General features: G+C 37.0%; 1 protein-coding gene across 4 annotated transcripts in view; it reads left to right on the forward strand.

Annotated features, from left to right (window-relative positions):
- Positions 1-942: 942 nt before the first annotated feature.
- The window catches only part of NCOA2 (nuclear receptor coactivator 2), a 200384-nt gene continuing 186608 nt past the window's right edge, over positions 943-14718 (forward strand). For all 4 annotated transcript variants that reach the window (XM_045295079.1, XM_004697524.2, XM_045295129.1 and 1 more), the window contains exon 1: positions 943-1003. The gene's annotated coding sequence lies outside the window, so the exon portion shown is untranslated. The remainder of the gene's footprint in view (positions 1004-14718) is intronic.

A 14718-nucleotide genomic window follows, 5' to 3' on the forward strand; every position in this document is an offset into this window, starting at 1 on the left:
AAGTGATTCTTACCTGAATCAGATCCAGTGCTGCAGATCCTCTCGTTGACCCCTTTGCTCTCCAACATACAGATTTGGTAGCAACTTGGCAAGCAGTTGTTATTGGTATTGGAAAGTGGTTAGTTCTTCTTTTGCTTACCCACCTTTTCTCTTCTCTTGCTAATTGTTGTGGTTTTCATAGATTACATCATCTTACTCTTTCATAGATGTTCCTCAAAATAGCAAACTATTCAGTCATGTTTGTACTTCTTTTTTTAAAGCAGTTATTACACAGATTCTTATTTCCATAATTCCAGGCCTATAGCAAGTTTGACCAGTATATGAATTTTATTTATCCATTCATTCATTCAGCAAACAATGAATGAATGAATAAAATTGTGGGTAAGTGGTTGTAGGCTATGCGTTAGCACCCGACACTGGAAATGGACAACCAGCACCTCTGCTACTCATCAGCTTTCTGTCTGGCAGCAAAGACTAGTGATGAAATAGCAGCTATGTTGAAGGATAAGAGTTATGATGGGAACTCAGAATTTGAAATGTACAAACTTTCTAACTCACCAGGAATTGTAGCTTTGCATATTTCACATTATCGTGTATAAAGTGAAGTAATGAAATAAATCTACCTTTTGATTTACCATGTATTTTACTAGAGCAGTGTTATTAATGACTCGTGTGGTGGTGCAGAGGGTAAGCACTTGATGACAGTTTGAACTCACCCAGAAAGGTCTGCTTCAGAAAGATCACAGCCTTGAAAACCCAGTTCTACTGGGTGCACGTGGGGTTGCCGTGCAGGCAGTCAACTCAAGGGCAACTAACAACCACATGACTTGTGCATGGGTAGTAATTAATGACTATTGTAAACGTAGTGCTAAAACGCAAATCTGCTCTAGAGTCTGATAAGATTCTACAAATTTTGCTCATGTCTTTCTGTTTCTTTCTGTTGCAGATTTCTCTTGGATTTTGCCAGTGATTTATAAATCTTCTGCACTGTGTACAGACACAGGTGAGTTAAATTGAAGCCTTTATATTTAGATATGTGGATTTCCAAGTAAAATCAACTTAAAAAATTACTCTATTTATAGGTTGCAAAATTTATTTCAGAATACAGTGTGCAAAATGATCGTATCTATTCTCCATGGTCACTGTATGTACTTGGGAAGGATGGACGGCAACAGAATGCTTCACATTCTTTTAATTACATATATATTTTATAAGTATATAAAATATATATGCATTTGATTATTAGATCATAATTATGATGAGTCAGATCACCTGGCAGAACGATTACATTTATTTTTATATGTAAAATAATCTAAATGATAGGAATTTTCATTTCTTTCCAAGTTGCAGTTATAAGAAAAAAGAAAAACTCTTTAAAAACTTGCAAGCAGATCTCATACTTGTAGGAGTAATTGTCATAAAATATAATAAGCAAACCTTTCTTGATGCCCAACCTGAAGTAGCTTCTAGTTATTACTATGTGATAACATTTTTATTTATTTGTTTATCTTCTCCTCCTTTGAGTACAACCTCTCTGGCATTGGGATTATGTCTGCTGTCCTAGGAGCATCCTTAGCTCTTAGGAGAGTGCTTTGATATGTCATAAATACTGAATAAATACTACATTCATGTTTCGGTAATAAATATTAAGATTGTATTTACAATTACAGTCATGGGACTATGTGTGTTTGTAGATTGGGAGTATTTCCTTGCCTTGCATATTGATGTTTGAATTCATTACTGAAGCTATAGGTGCAGTGTTTTACAGCTGACCTGCCATTTCCCTGTGGGCATGGGAATTTAAGTCTTTCAGGAATTTGGTTGCTATCATTAGGTGCTTATCTTTTTCTTTTTTGTTCTGGATTTGACTTTCCCTGTGCTCTTTCTTCTTCAGGGATTCTTCTCATCTTCTGCCACCATAATAGTTCATGTATCGGGCAGAGGGAAAGTCAAATTATATCCGTCTTTCTAACTCGCCACCGTGGCCCTCTGGCCAGGGTAGAAATGCACCTGTGGGTTTCTGAGGCTGTAAATCTTTTCTGAGAGCAAAAGGCCTCATCTTCTCCAGCAGAGTGGCTTATGGGTTTGAACTACTGACTTTGTGGTCAGCAGCCCAATGCATAACCCACTAAACCACCAGGGCTGCATCAAGAAACCTTTTTGATTGCTTTCCATTATAAACACAATATGCTATGAATCAGTATTCTTTATCCCTTGCAACTGTAGCAACTTTAGCTTTATGATTTGTTGGATAAATCATGTTTTCTACAGAGAACAGGTTCTATGAAATAACAATCAAGAATAGTATTGCCTAGAACCCTTATCTTGGAAGGTTTAATAATTGCTATTTGGGGGAAATTTGTTTCAATTATCTAACAAAATAAGTGGTACAGCTTTGAGATGGAACAGAGTTGGTTCAAATAGAATGATAAATCTTGTTAGTGCTATAGAAGAAATATTTTTGAAGCTAAATTTAAGCCAGTGTACCATAACATTTTGATTTGAAAACATGGTTACGTAAGTACACTTTTTCACACGTTCTAAAAGAATTGTGCATAGTAGTGGAAATTCAAATTATAGATTTGAATATATGGAAAAGGAAATTCTGTGTTTTAATTTAAAAAGACAAAATTTACTTAGCAGAACAAGCTATGCTTTTTCATCTATGGCTAAGTCAGTATTTCCATTCCTGCCCCATATTTTAAACACACTTAAAGTTGGCCAATAAAATTTACTTGGACTTGATAGTCAAAACAGAAGCAAGAGTTAGAGAAGTCTGTTTCACAGTACAGACTTTCTGTTGCTTTCACTGAGGAAAGCTAAGCTCACTGTGGACTTTTATATACTTTAGGTTTATTTACAAATGTATTTTTTCTCCATTGGCTGGAGTAGGATTGAGAACGAATCATTTCAACACAGTAGGAAGAGCCACACTTTTCAATATTAATATAGGGAAGGAGAAGTTTTCTGAAATAGAAAATATTTGATGTTATACATTATACTTGCATGTTGTTGAAAGGATTAGGATGCCAAGTAGCCCTATATCTACAAAAAATATTTTAGCATATTAAACATATGAAAGTATGAAATTAATTTTGGCCATATTGGATATTACATAGTTCAAAGTACATTTTGACTATATTTTTGTTTGATCTTAAACCCCTTTGTTTATAGATGGGAGTGTTTTTTTTTGACTCATTTGTGATTAGATTTAAGAGATATGTATATTTTCATGAAGTTGGAGAACTCAGTAGGAGCTGATATGAGGCTTTGAGCATTTCCCAGGGAAAGTCACTATTATCATTAATTGTAGAATTGTATATCACTTCTGCTTTAGGCAAAATCTTTCCACATTTACTTGTATGAGTCATTTTGTAGTATTCCCTTCTAATATCAGCACAGTAGGCACTATGTTCTAGAGCATCGGTTCTCAACCTGTGGGTTGTGACCCCTTTGGGGATAGAATGATCCTTTCACAGGGGTTGCCCGATTCATAACAGTAGGCACTATGTTCTAGAGCAGCGGTTCTCAACCTGTGGGTCGTGACCCCTTTGGGGATAGAATGATCCTTTCACAGGGGTTGCCCGATTCATAACAGTAGCAAAATTACAGTGATGAAGTAGCAACAAAAATAATTTTATGGTTTGGGGTCACCACAACATGAGGACCTGCATTAAAATGGTCGCGGGCTGAGGAAGGTCGAGAACCACTGCTGCAGAAGAGAATAACTAAATTTATTTAGTTCACATAATGCTGTTAGCCATAACAGTTCCAGGCACAATCCCCGTCCTAATCAGGCTGGGTAGAATCCTCTGATGAAAGCAGGCCAAAACAAGCTTACTGGTGAGCCGAAACTGTCTGCCGGTGTATGTTACCAACACAGTTGGAAGGTATTTATTTCTAAAACTATTTTTTAGAAACCCATTTTACTATTATCTTCGCCCGCCTTTTGCTATGTGTTCATTAATGTGTACACTTCATCATATTATTGCTGATGAAATTAGATGCATTCAAATGAGGGCTGCTACCTCTTTTCTCCCTTTACATCAGCCTATCACACTCCATTTATTCTTCCTTTTCTCCTTTCAGAAATATTCCTTAATTATCTGTAGCCTACACTATAAATGATGTGTAATATATTGAATAATTGGGGATATATATGAATAAATATATATTCATATATTCCACATATATATTCCTCATTTTCCCCTGCCCCCACTCTTCCTCCCGCCCTCCCTCACAAATCCTTGATAATTTGTAAATTATTATTTTTTCATGTCTTATATCGACTGCTGTCTCCCGTCACCCACTTTTCTGTTGTACGTCCCTCAGAGAGGGGGTTATATGTAGATCATTGTGATCAGTTTACCCTCTCTCCCCCTCCTCTTCCCCTCCTGGTATCACTACTTTCATGATCAATCCTGAGAAGTTTGTCTGTCCTGGATTCCTTGTGTTTTGAACTCTTTATCTGTGCCAGTGTACATGCTCTGGTCTAGCCAGATTTGTTAGGTAGAATTGGGATCATGGGGTGGGGAGGAAGCATTAAAATACTAGAAGAGAGTTCTGAGTTTCATTGGTGTTAAACTGTGGGGATATAGCTACTATATTATCAAACATCCTGAACTAGGAAAGGAATGCCAATGCAAGTGTAACTCTATTTCCTTGTTTGATATTTTTACCTTGGATTTTGACTTTCTGATTTTTTTTCAAGGAACAATAAGGACATTGATTTCTGATTTATATCAGAAATTTAGTAGCTCTATGTTTTTGTCCTACTTAAAGTCTTAATCTGCCTACATTAGTAGACGTTAAGTCAACAAAACATTTACTAAATAAAGAGGAAACAAAGAACTGCCCATCAGAAGTAAAGATTTTGTTGACGTAGAATTGACAGTGCTTTCAGAATGTGGTCCTGGGAAGGCACACGAGTAATGAGGTCGGTGTGTTGTGTTTCCACACGGTTAGGCAATGGCAGAGGGCCCAGCCAGTCTTCAAGTAAAGCAGAGGCATCATGAGTTACATATGAACAGACAGCACTGTGCTGTTAGTCATAATTCATTGCTCAAAAATGTATCAGAAATAGGCGGGGCAGGGAAAAATATTTGATTATCTGATTTTTCTGGTTAATCTGCATTCTTGACTAACAAAATTAAGAATTATCTTTTAAAAGTGAATTAAACCAACAGCCATCGAATTGAAGCCATCTCCTAGCAGCCCTAAGGACAGAGTTGAACTGTCCCTTTAAGTTTGTTTATGGGCGTAAGACAGCCTCTTTTTTCTCCCAGGGAGTAGCTGATGGTTTGGAACCAACAACTTTGCAGTTAGCAGCCCATCTCATGACCCCCACACCACCATATTTTCCTAGAATATACAATCTTGTAAAAATGATTTTCTACACTCATAAAGATGTTTCTTGGAATATGACGTCTTTTGGCATTACTGGTGTTCTTTGGGAGTAATAAAGAGTATAAGCATTACCAGCCTATGTTTTATCTAGATCAACGGGTAGCTTTTCTTAGAGGAGGTAGTACTGGGGTCAAATTATTTTCAGGAAATTATCTTCAGGAGCCCCGGTGCACTATGGATTAAACATTGGGTTTCTAACTGAATGGTCGATGTTTCAAACCCACCAGTAACTGCTGGTGTCTGCTCTTGTAAAGATTTACATTTTCTGAAATCCTATATAGGATCACTTTGAATTGTAATTGACTTAATGGCAGTGAGTTTCAGCTTTATACATTTTCCATAGGATGACTGAGATAGCAGTGGGTATATATTCTCAGCTAAGGTTTTTCTGAGTCAAAGAACAAAAATGTATGTGGGTGAAAGTAAAGAGAGGTGGTTCCCAGATTCTTGCCTTCTTGTTATTGACCCTTATATATCAATGCTGCTCATGTGGATGATAGAGCCGTTATGGAAAAGGACTGTAATAAGGAGAGTTTTGCATAATATGCTAGTCCACTAATATTTTAGAAATATTTTATATTTGATTTGGATCCATTAAAGGATTTTTAGCGATGCTTTATACTTTGGCTTAGAAAGGAAAGTGTTATGTTATGTTTTGGGCAATGCTGAATTTGAGTCAGTTGACCTTGCCAGAATCCACTTAAAGATAAAACAGAAAATGAAATCTTGCTACTTCTCTTATTCATAGTCTGTTATTGCACACTTAGATAGTATATGTTATTTTCCACAGTTTGCAACATACAGAGACAAGGGAGAAAACTAGTGGGGTAGCTTCTTGTTTTTCTTTTTAATTGTAATTCTTTGGCATTCAGATATGGATATCTTTATTCTTTTTCTATTGCTGTTAGAGTAACTGTGAACTTTGCTGATTGTGATTTTAACTTAATTCCATGTATTAGGTTGTCTTAACACTGCTTGCTATTTCATGAGTGATTCATGGGCATCTGTAATCATCGGAATTATATTTTCTGGCAATACCCCGCACGGCGACACCTCTGCTTTGTCTTTCGAAAAGAACAAGGGCCTGGAAGTGCACAGCCTGGAACAAGAGCTAAAGGACAGGTCAAATATGTAGCGCCAATATATGGGGGTCAGTGGGGGGGGTTACCCAACAAAACCGGAATTTTTCCAAAGCTACGTATTTAAATTTTTTTACAAAACAACCTTATCACCTTCAAAGTACTCTCCATTACTTTCGTCAAATCTGCAATTCCATTCTTGGAAACATTTTTCAAACTCATCTGTTTGGATGGCTGATAGCACCTCCCTCGTTTTTTTCTTCACCTTTTCTGCATTGTCAAATCACTGTCCTTTCATGTCCCTCTTCATTTGCAGAAACAAAAAAGTCTCCGGGAGCAAGGTCAGGTGAGGAAGGTGCTTGGGGCAAGAGAGGCATGCTGGTTTTTATGCCCAAAATTGGCGCACTGAGATGTCTGGTGAGCAGGTGCATTGTTGTGGTTGCAGTCCCCCATCTGCCTTTTTTGTTCCACACTGTTACACAATCTTTTCAGAACCTCTAGATAGAAAGCTTGATTAACAGTCTGACCTGGTGGAACAAACTCCAAATTATTTTTAAAAAATCATTTTATTCGGGGCTTTCATAACAGTCCATTCATTAATTGTATCATTCATATTTGTGCATATGTTGCCATCGTCATTTTCAAAGCATTTTCTTTCAAGCCCTTGATATCAGCTCCTCGTTTTTTCCCTCCCCTCCTCACCCTCCTACCCTTGTGAATTTTTGATAAGTTGTAAATTATTATTATTTCCCTATCTTTTTTTTTATATATATATTTTTTGATTTTTTAAAAACATTTTATTAGGTGCTCATACAACTGTTATCGCAATCCATACACACATCAATTGTGTAAAGCGCATTTGTACATCATTCTCAAAACATTTTCTCTCCACTTAAACCCCCGACATTAGGTCCTCATTTTTCCCCTCCCTCCCCGCTCCCCCCTCCCTCATGAGCCCTTGATAATTTATAAATTGGTATTTTGTCATATCTTGCCCTGTGCGACGTCTCCCTTCACCCACTTTTCGGTTGTCTGTCCCCCAGGGAGGAGGTCACATATAGTTCCTTGTATATTTCCATATCTTAAACTCTCTGATGTCTCCCTTCACTCACATGTCTGTTGTTAGTCCCCCGGGGATGGGGGGATTAATATATCATTGCAATTGGTTCTCCCTTATTATTATTTTTTAATGTTACTGCAGCTTCATAATAGCCATAGAATTTTATAAAATTGTGATTGCCAATCATTTCACTTATTGATTCTTTGAATTTGCTCATCCATGCATTTATATTATATGCCAAAGTCAGGGTCAAAACTTTTTGTGTGAAGTTTTTTTTTAATCTAATGGGTGGCCTTTTTGTATAATATTGCTATGATTGTTTGATGTATTTTTATTTTACTGTATATGACATACAGGATGTTACTTTAAACCATATTATGCTTCCTATAAGCCAGTGGTTCTGTTGTGGTGACCCCCTAACCATAAAATAATTTTCATTGCTACTTCATAACTATGATTTGCTACTGTTAATGAATCGAACGACCCCTGTAAAAGGGTCGTTCGACCCCCAGGTTGAGAACCACTGCATAAGCGTTGGTGGCCTTCTGGGTTAAATATTGGTCAGTGGTTCAAGCATTTCCCAAGGAGCTCTTAACAGTATAGTGGATTACATGTTGGACTCCTAGCCGTAAATTCTGTGGTTCAAATCCTCCACCTACTGCTCCTTGGAGAAAGATGAGGCTTTCTGTTCCCATAAAGATTTACCGCCTTGGAAAAACCCACAAAGGCAGTTCTACCCTGTCCTATAGTAGTATAGTGTCTCTGTGAGATGGAATTGATTGAGTTGTAGTTTGATACCAATTCCCATCTTCTTATTTTCTTTCTTCATGTTTTTAAAAGGAAAAATGACCTCTTGTTTCCTCTTTCACATCATATTGGCTCATCATCAAAATGTACAGTCACAGCCAAATTCTGTCAATAGTCCTCACGACCCCTGCCAGGGGTGGGTGTCCTGTGAGTCTCTGATTAGCACTTCCACACACATTCTTGGGCCTTTCTCATTTTCAATCTAGTAAATAGATGACATTCTAATAAATTTTATTTTTTATATATCAGTGTTCATTTAAATAAGTCTTTGGTGGGGGGTGGGTGGGTGGGTGACTAAGAGCTTCTGTTTATCAAGATCATTATTTTCCTAAAAAATGTCAAGGACTGATTCTGGAAATAACATACCTGATCATTAGTTTATATACCAGACTGAGGGCTCATGAAGCGCTGAAAAGTTTTCACAGCTGTTTTAAAGCCGAGATACATAGGAATAACTTGAAGCAAGACAGAGGGGAGGGAGAACAAACATGTATTATTACTTTTGGCAGCACATTGTTTTTGGCCTTCATATGTGGCACACAGATTTACACTTTGAGTAAATCTTCACGTAGAATATGAAATATATTCTCATTGTGTTTAAATTCTCTTTGAAATCCAGGATAAACCCTTTTTTATTTTCAAAGCATTCAAATTTTACATCCAAGACCTTATAATATATATAATGAAACAGAACTTAGTTTCTTGAAACTCATCTGCTTTTAATTGAATCATGTAACAATGACAAAGACATGTTTTCCCTTCTATACTAGTTAAGTGGAAAAAATGATTACGGTCTTAGAAAAGGAAAGTTTTGACTTACTGATCCCATCAGATATTACAAAATGAGCCTTGTCAGAAGAAAGTGCACAGTGAACATAAATCATGGATGTGAAGCCAGCTTTTCATTAAAACTTTTTTTATTGTATACTCCCGCCATGTCAGTTATGCTTTGTTTTATTCAGAGAACATATTTAACTCTACTTCTCCCCATCGATACAAATGCAACTCTTCTGCCTCGACATGTCATGAAGTATATACATCTGCTTTATTTTGAATGACAGTACTTTATTAGTTAAGATTAGTAGTTATAATGCGGCCCCAAAGAGGTCAGAAGGAAAGGCCATGAATACAAATATGGATGTGTAGGTTTGCCATCTGTTTAATCAAGTGTACAGTTTACTTATATTTGACTGGGTTTTATAGTTGTAGGTCAGTCAATAATGCGGTTTAAATATAGAGACAAGAATGTGAAACCAAGTATTATCAACACAGTTCCTGTCTGTCATAATGCAAACGGAATCTAGATTTCTTAGAACTGAAGCATCATTTTTGTTGTAGGTAGCATTAGGGTTTTGCTGATCCCATGCCAGGTGTTGGTTCTAAGCACTTTCCACATCGATTCACATAAGTCTCAAAAGAAATCTATAGGGCACCTGCTAATTCTGACCCCATTTTAAAGGCAGGGCAGCCAGGGCTCTGAGAAGTTGAATGACTTGCCCAAGGAAGGACACGCAAATCTAGCCTGGCTCCAGAGTCCCAGTAGCCTAATCATTTAGTTACATAGCACTTGTAGTCTTTGGTCTGAGGAAGTTTGTTGTATTCAAAACCAAAACCAAAACCAAGTTATGAAGTAAAAAAAACCCAAAACCCCAACTCCCCCAAACCAAGTAAAGTTTCAAGCTGACGTTCTAAGTACATAAAAGTGAGGATGTGACAAGGCTTAATTGGGGTTGTGTGTACTGTTCCCTTCACCTGAGTGAGTGTCTGAGCTGGTAACAGGAGCCTGGTGCCTACTAGCAAGACTGAAAGCCCATGAGGTCTCTAAATATACAGTTTGGTTATATTTGATTAGATTTTATAGATTTAGGTCATATCAGAAACAATGATTTAGTAGTAAAATAAGATATAAGTCTCAGAAATTATAATAAATTGTCCCTTCAAGGGAGGGAATACAGATAATGCATTTAATGAGATTTATGTTTGAGTTTTCTATTAACAAGGTTTTTTTCTTTTGAAGGGGTGATAGAGCTAACTAATTTTCTTTTTCGTATTCTTTTCATTAAAAATTGCTTTAGAAATGTTAAAACAGGATAAAAGTTTAAAAGGGGGGGTGAAGGGAGACGGTAGGCAGTGTAAGATATGATAAAATAATAATTTATAAATTATCAAGGCTTCATGGGGGAGGAGGGGATGGAAGGAAAATGAGGAGCTGATTCCAGGAGCCTAAGCAGAAAGCAAGAGTTTTGAGAATGATGGGGGCAATGAATGTATGTGCGCTTTACACAACTAATGTGTGTGTGGATTGTGATGAGAGTTGTATGAGCCCAAATAAAATGATTTTTTTAAAAATGTAAAGTGTGAAAAAAAACGTAAATGTTTAGAAAATGATGATGGCAACATATGTAAATATGCTTGAAACAATTGATGTATGGAATGTTATAAGAGCAATAAAATGATTTTTTTAAAGTTTAAAAGGAATTTCCTCTTTTTTTGGTTTAAGATTTTCTGGTTTAAAAATGCCTAAATCCATGGCTATTTGAGTTGATTCCAACTCAAACCCATCTTACAGAAAAAACAGGATTTCCAAGGCTGTTAGTTTTTATTTATTTTTTTCTCAAAATAAAATGATGTTGAATTGCAAATTTCAGCTTGATATTGAGTATATGTCAGATAATCCTGACCTTAAAATATCAGACATGGCATTTACTTTTTATAAATATGTAAAACAATTAGGCTTTCCTCAGATTTTCTATTTTTGTGTTTTTTATTCCCATGCTCAGTACATAGCTTTGAATTTTTGTAATAATAATATTCGCCATAAACACAAAACAAGTTTTAATTATCTACTACCCGAAATTTGCCCTAAAGCTACCATTTTCTTATTCCTCTTTTACATTAAACCTAGTTTTGAAGCATGTACATAATAAAGTTAGAATCTAAGTAATAATGTGAAATATGCTCTCAGTTTCTCAATAATGGATGTTGTGTCTTAACTCATTGGCTATATCTATTTTAAAAAATTAGTTTGATCCTATATATCTTAACTTATAGCTATTGTTTTGGAAAAAGGTTGTTTCATATACCTTCTAGCTAGGACTTGACCACATCACTATAAGATAAAATATGGAAATAATCCATTTGTAAATCAGAATAGGGTATTTTTTTAGGAAAGAGACTTTTCTTTTCTTGCATGCCTGGAGTTGGCAAATCCTTAATATACATTTTACTTCATCAATTTTTTTTTTTTAACATTTTATTAGGGGCTCACACAACTGTTATCCCAATCCATACACACATCAATTGTGTAAAGCACATTTGTACATCGTTTATCAAAACATTTTCTCTCCATTTAAACCCCCGACATTAGGTCCTCATTTTTCCCCTCCCTCCCCGCTCCCCCCTCCCGCATGAGCCCTTGATAGTTTATAAATGGGTATTTTGTCATCTTCATCAATTTTTTACTAGCATTTTTGCCAGTGGGGAGGTGTGCCCCATTTTGTAGATCAAAACATTGAGGCTTAGAAAATAGAGTGAAAATCATGTGTTGATTTGGAATTGGATCACATAAGCCTCAAAAGTATTCTTCCCGTTCTAGCACCTCTTCTGGCAATGCAAGTGGAACTTCTTGGTTTGGTAAAAGCCTTGAATTTCTCATGCTCCAGTAGGCTGATAGCCATTTTCAATTTAGACTGTACTCATTTCTGGAACAGCTACTATGCTGGCAATAAAATAGGCATGTTCCAGCAATACAGAAGTAAACAGGGCTTTGTTTCACCCACATGTTACAATGTTGTAAGAGAAACGTCAAGCCAACATGTTACATGACAAGAAGTTGCATGAATGGGACAACAAAGCACTGTACCAATAAATGTGAAATAATGTAGGAGGTATATGGAGAAGGTGGGGCAATTGTCACTTGAACATTGTTGTGAAGTCTACTGAGATTCATAGTAACCTCATGTATCAGAGAAGACCATCCTGTGGGGCTTCTAAGGTAGTAATCTTTATAGAAACTGTTGACTGCATCTTTCTCCCATGGAACAGCTGGTGGCCTTGATCTGCCCACATTTCACCTTTTGGCTTGCAGGTCAGTAAATCACTGAGCTTTTCAATTACGTCACCTGCATGTGAAAGCTGGATAAAGAATCAGGAAGGAAGACAAATTTGGTGCATTTGAATCAAAATGAACAAGAGTTGATGCATTTGGATTATGGTATCGTAAAAGAATATTGGGTATCCCAGTTTTTGCACTGCCAGAAGTATGGACAAATCTATCTTGGAAGAAGTACAGCCAAAATGTTCCTTAGAAGGAAGGAGGGTGAAACTGAGTCTCATGGACCTTGGGCATGTGCTCAGGAAAGACCACTCCCTGGAGAAAGATCAACATGCTTGGTGAAGTAGAGGCTCTGAGAAAAAAAGGAAGACCCCAAAAGAGATATAGGGGCACGGTGACTACAGTGGACTCACACATATCGGTGACTGTGAAGAGGGCCCAGGACTGCACAGTATTTCATTCTGTTGTACAGTGGCCACCATGGACAAGAATGAACAGATAGCATTTACTAACAACAAACCAAAAAAACTCACTGCCATTGAATCCATGTTGACTCACTGTGAGTATAGAACAGGGTAGAGCTGCTCCTGTGAGTTTCTGAGATTAGAAAGCCTCGTCTTTCTCCTACAGAGCTGCTGGTAAGTTTGAACTGCTAACTGCTCAATGCCTAAGCCACAGTCCTCCCCTGCCAATCCTCAACTGTCCAATAGAATCTTAGGAAAAGGAGTTTTAAAAAACAGCACTTTCATGCCGATGCACTTAATTTATTTGGGTTATTAGGCATTCTGGGTTCTTTCCCACTCCTAGAATTTCATTATTTTGTCTGGTTCTCAAATATTTTCAATGATAATATTAAGGACTTTAAGAACTTATGTCAAAGAATAAAAGTATCCTTGGTGTATTCTGCTTACTAAAAAGTGAAAATGGTCAGACATTTTGGGGAGAGCTTTTAATAACGAACCCACTTTGGTTGTGGTCCCGAGATAGCTGTAGCATATCTTGTCATGAGCATTCTGATTCATAGTGGTTCTATTGTATAATTTCCATTATATCAGTAAGAAAAATGAAATTCTTAAAGTCTAGTGCTTCTTCAAAATGGATACTGTGAGCAGATATCGAATGCTGACCTGTCAGTCTTATCTTTGTGAGTTGGGACTCTGCCTCCTGGTTAAGAAGACAACATAACAAGTGGGTTGTTCCAGCAGGACACATGGGATGTGTGTTGTGTGGGGAGGTGGGACAATATTTCTCTGAGATCTCTGGTTCTGTTTGGTGGTAGTACTTTTGCTCTTCCATCCATGAAAACCCAGTGGGTGATGGGTTACCTAGTTATAGGCTTTCCTGGAAACATACTTTAGTAGTACCCTTAATTTACCTTTTCTTCAGATATATAGGAGCCACAAGCATAATCATTCCTGTTTTACCAGCTGCTTATGCCCCTAAGTGGAAAAGGGTATATATTACAACAAATACAGAAGTTTGTCTTTCTTTTAGTTTCTAATAGACCATTTCTTAATGTCAGCAACTAGGGAGAAAGAGGAGGCTTTCAAGTTCCATGAAAAGTTACAACCTCAGTTAAGTAGCTTTTAAAGAGTTGTATATACATTATTATAATCAGTTCTAGTGCTCCTTTCCCCCCTCCCACTTGCATTATTTGCTCCCCGATTACTCTCCCCCTTCCCCTGCCCTCATCCCTGACAAACCATTGCATCAGTTATTGTCTCTATGAATCCACTCCTTTTTGCTGCATAAACTGGAAAATCTGCCATCAATAAAAAACAATGAAACAGAAGAAAATAATAACAATATAAAAATGAAGAGTAAGAAAGAAAAGCCCACCAGCAATATTTAAAAATCTAGAGAAGAATATTCCACCTTGGAAAAAGTGAGAAATACTTAAGCCTCGAGCAAATTTAGGTTGGGGCAAGAGGAAGGGAGGTCAACTGACCAAGTATCATATTTTAACCGCAGTTCCAGCCACCCTAATCAAGTTTACAATAATATCTATCTAATAGCAAAGCTGTCCTTCCCCCCTGCCCGTTGCCAGAGGGGATGTGCCTGAGGCTGATCTGAATACTCTGCAGGTAATTTGGGGCTCCCACTGCCCACCATAGCTTTCTTCAAATTGGGTGTCCACATTTAAACTCGGATATTTTCCTCTTCATTGCATTTGGATTTTTTGAAGCGTGTGATTTAAAAACATAAAAATGGCATTTAGGTCACACACACACAATTATACCAGTGGGCTGAGAAGACAAAGGGAACTGGTAATACAGAAAAAAAGATTTTTGATGATGGCAACAAATGTACAA

Source organism: Echinops telfairi, unplaced genomic scaffold, assembly GCF_000313985.2.
Source record: "Echinops telfairi isolate 266 unplaced genomic scaffold, ASM31398v2 ScPeMD7_1;HRSCAF=3_0, whole genome shotgun sequence".
Classification (NCBI taxonomy): Eukaryota; Metazoa; Chordata; class Mammalia; order Afrosoricida; family Tenrecidae; genus Echinops; species Echinops telfairi.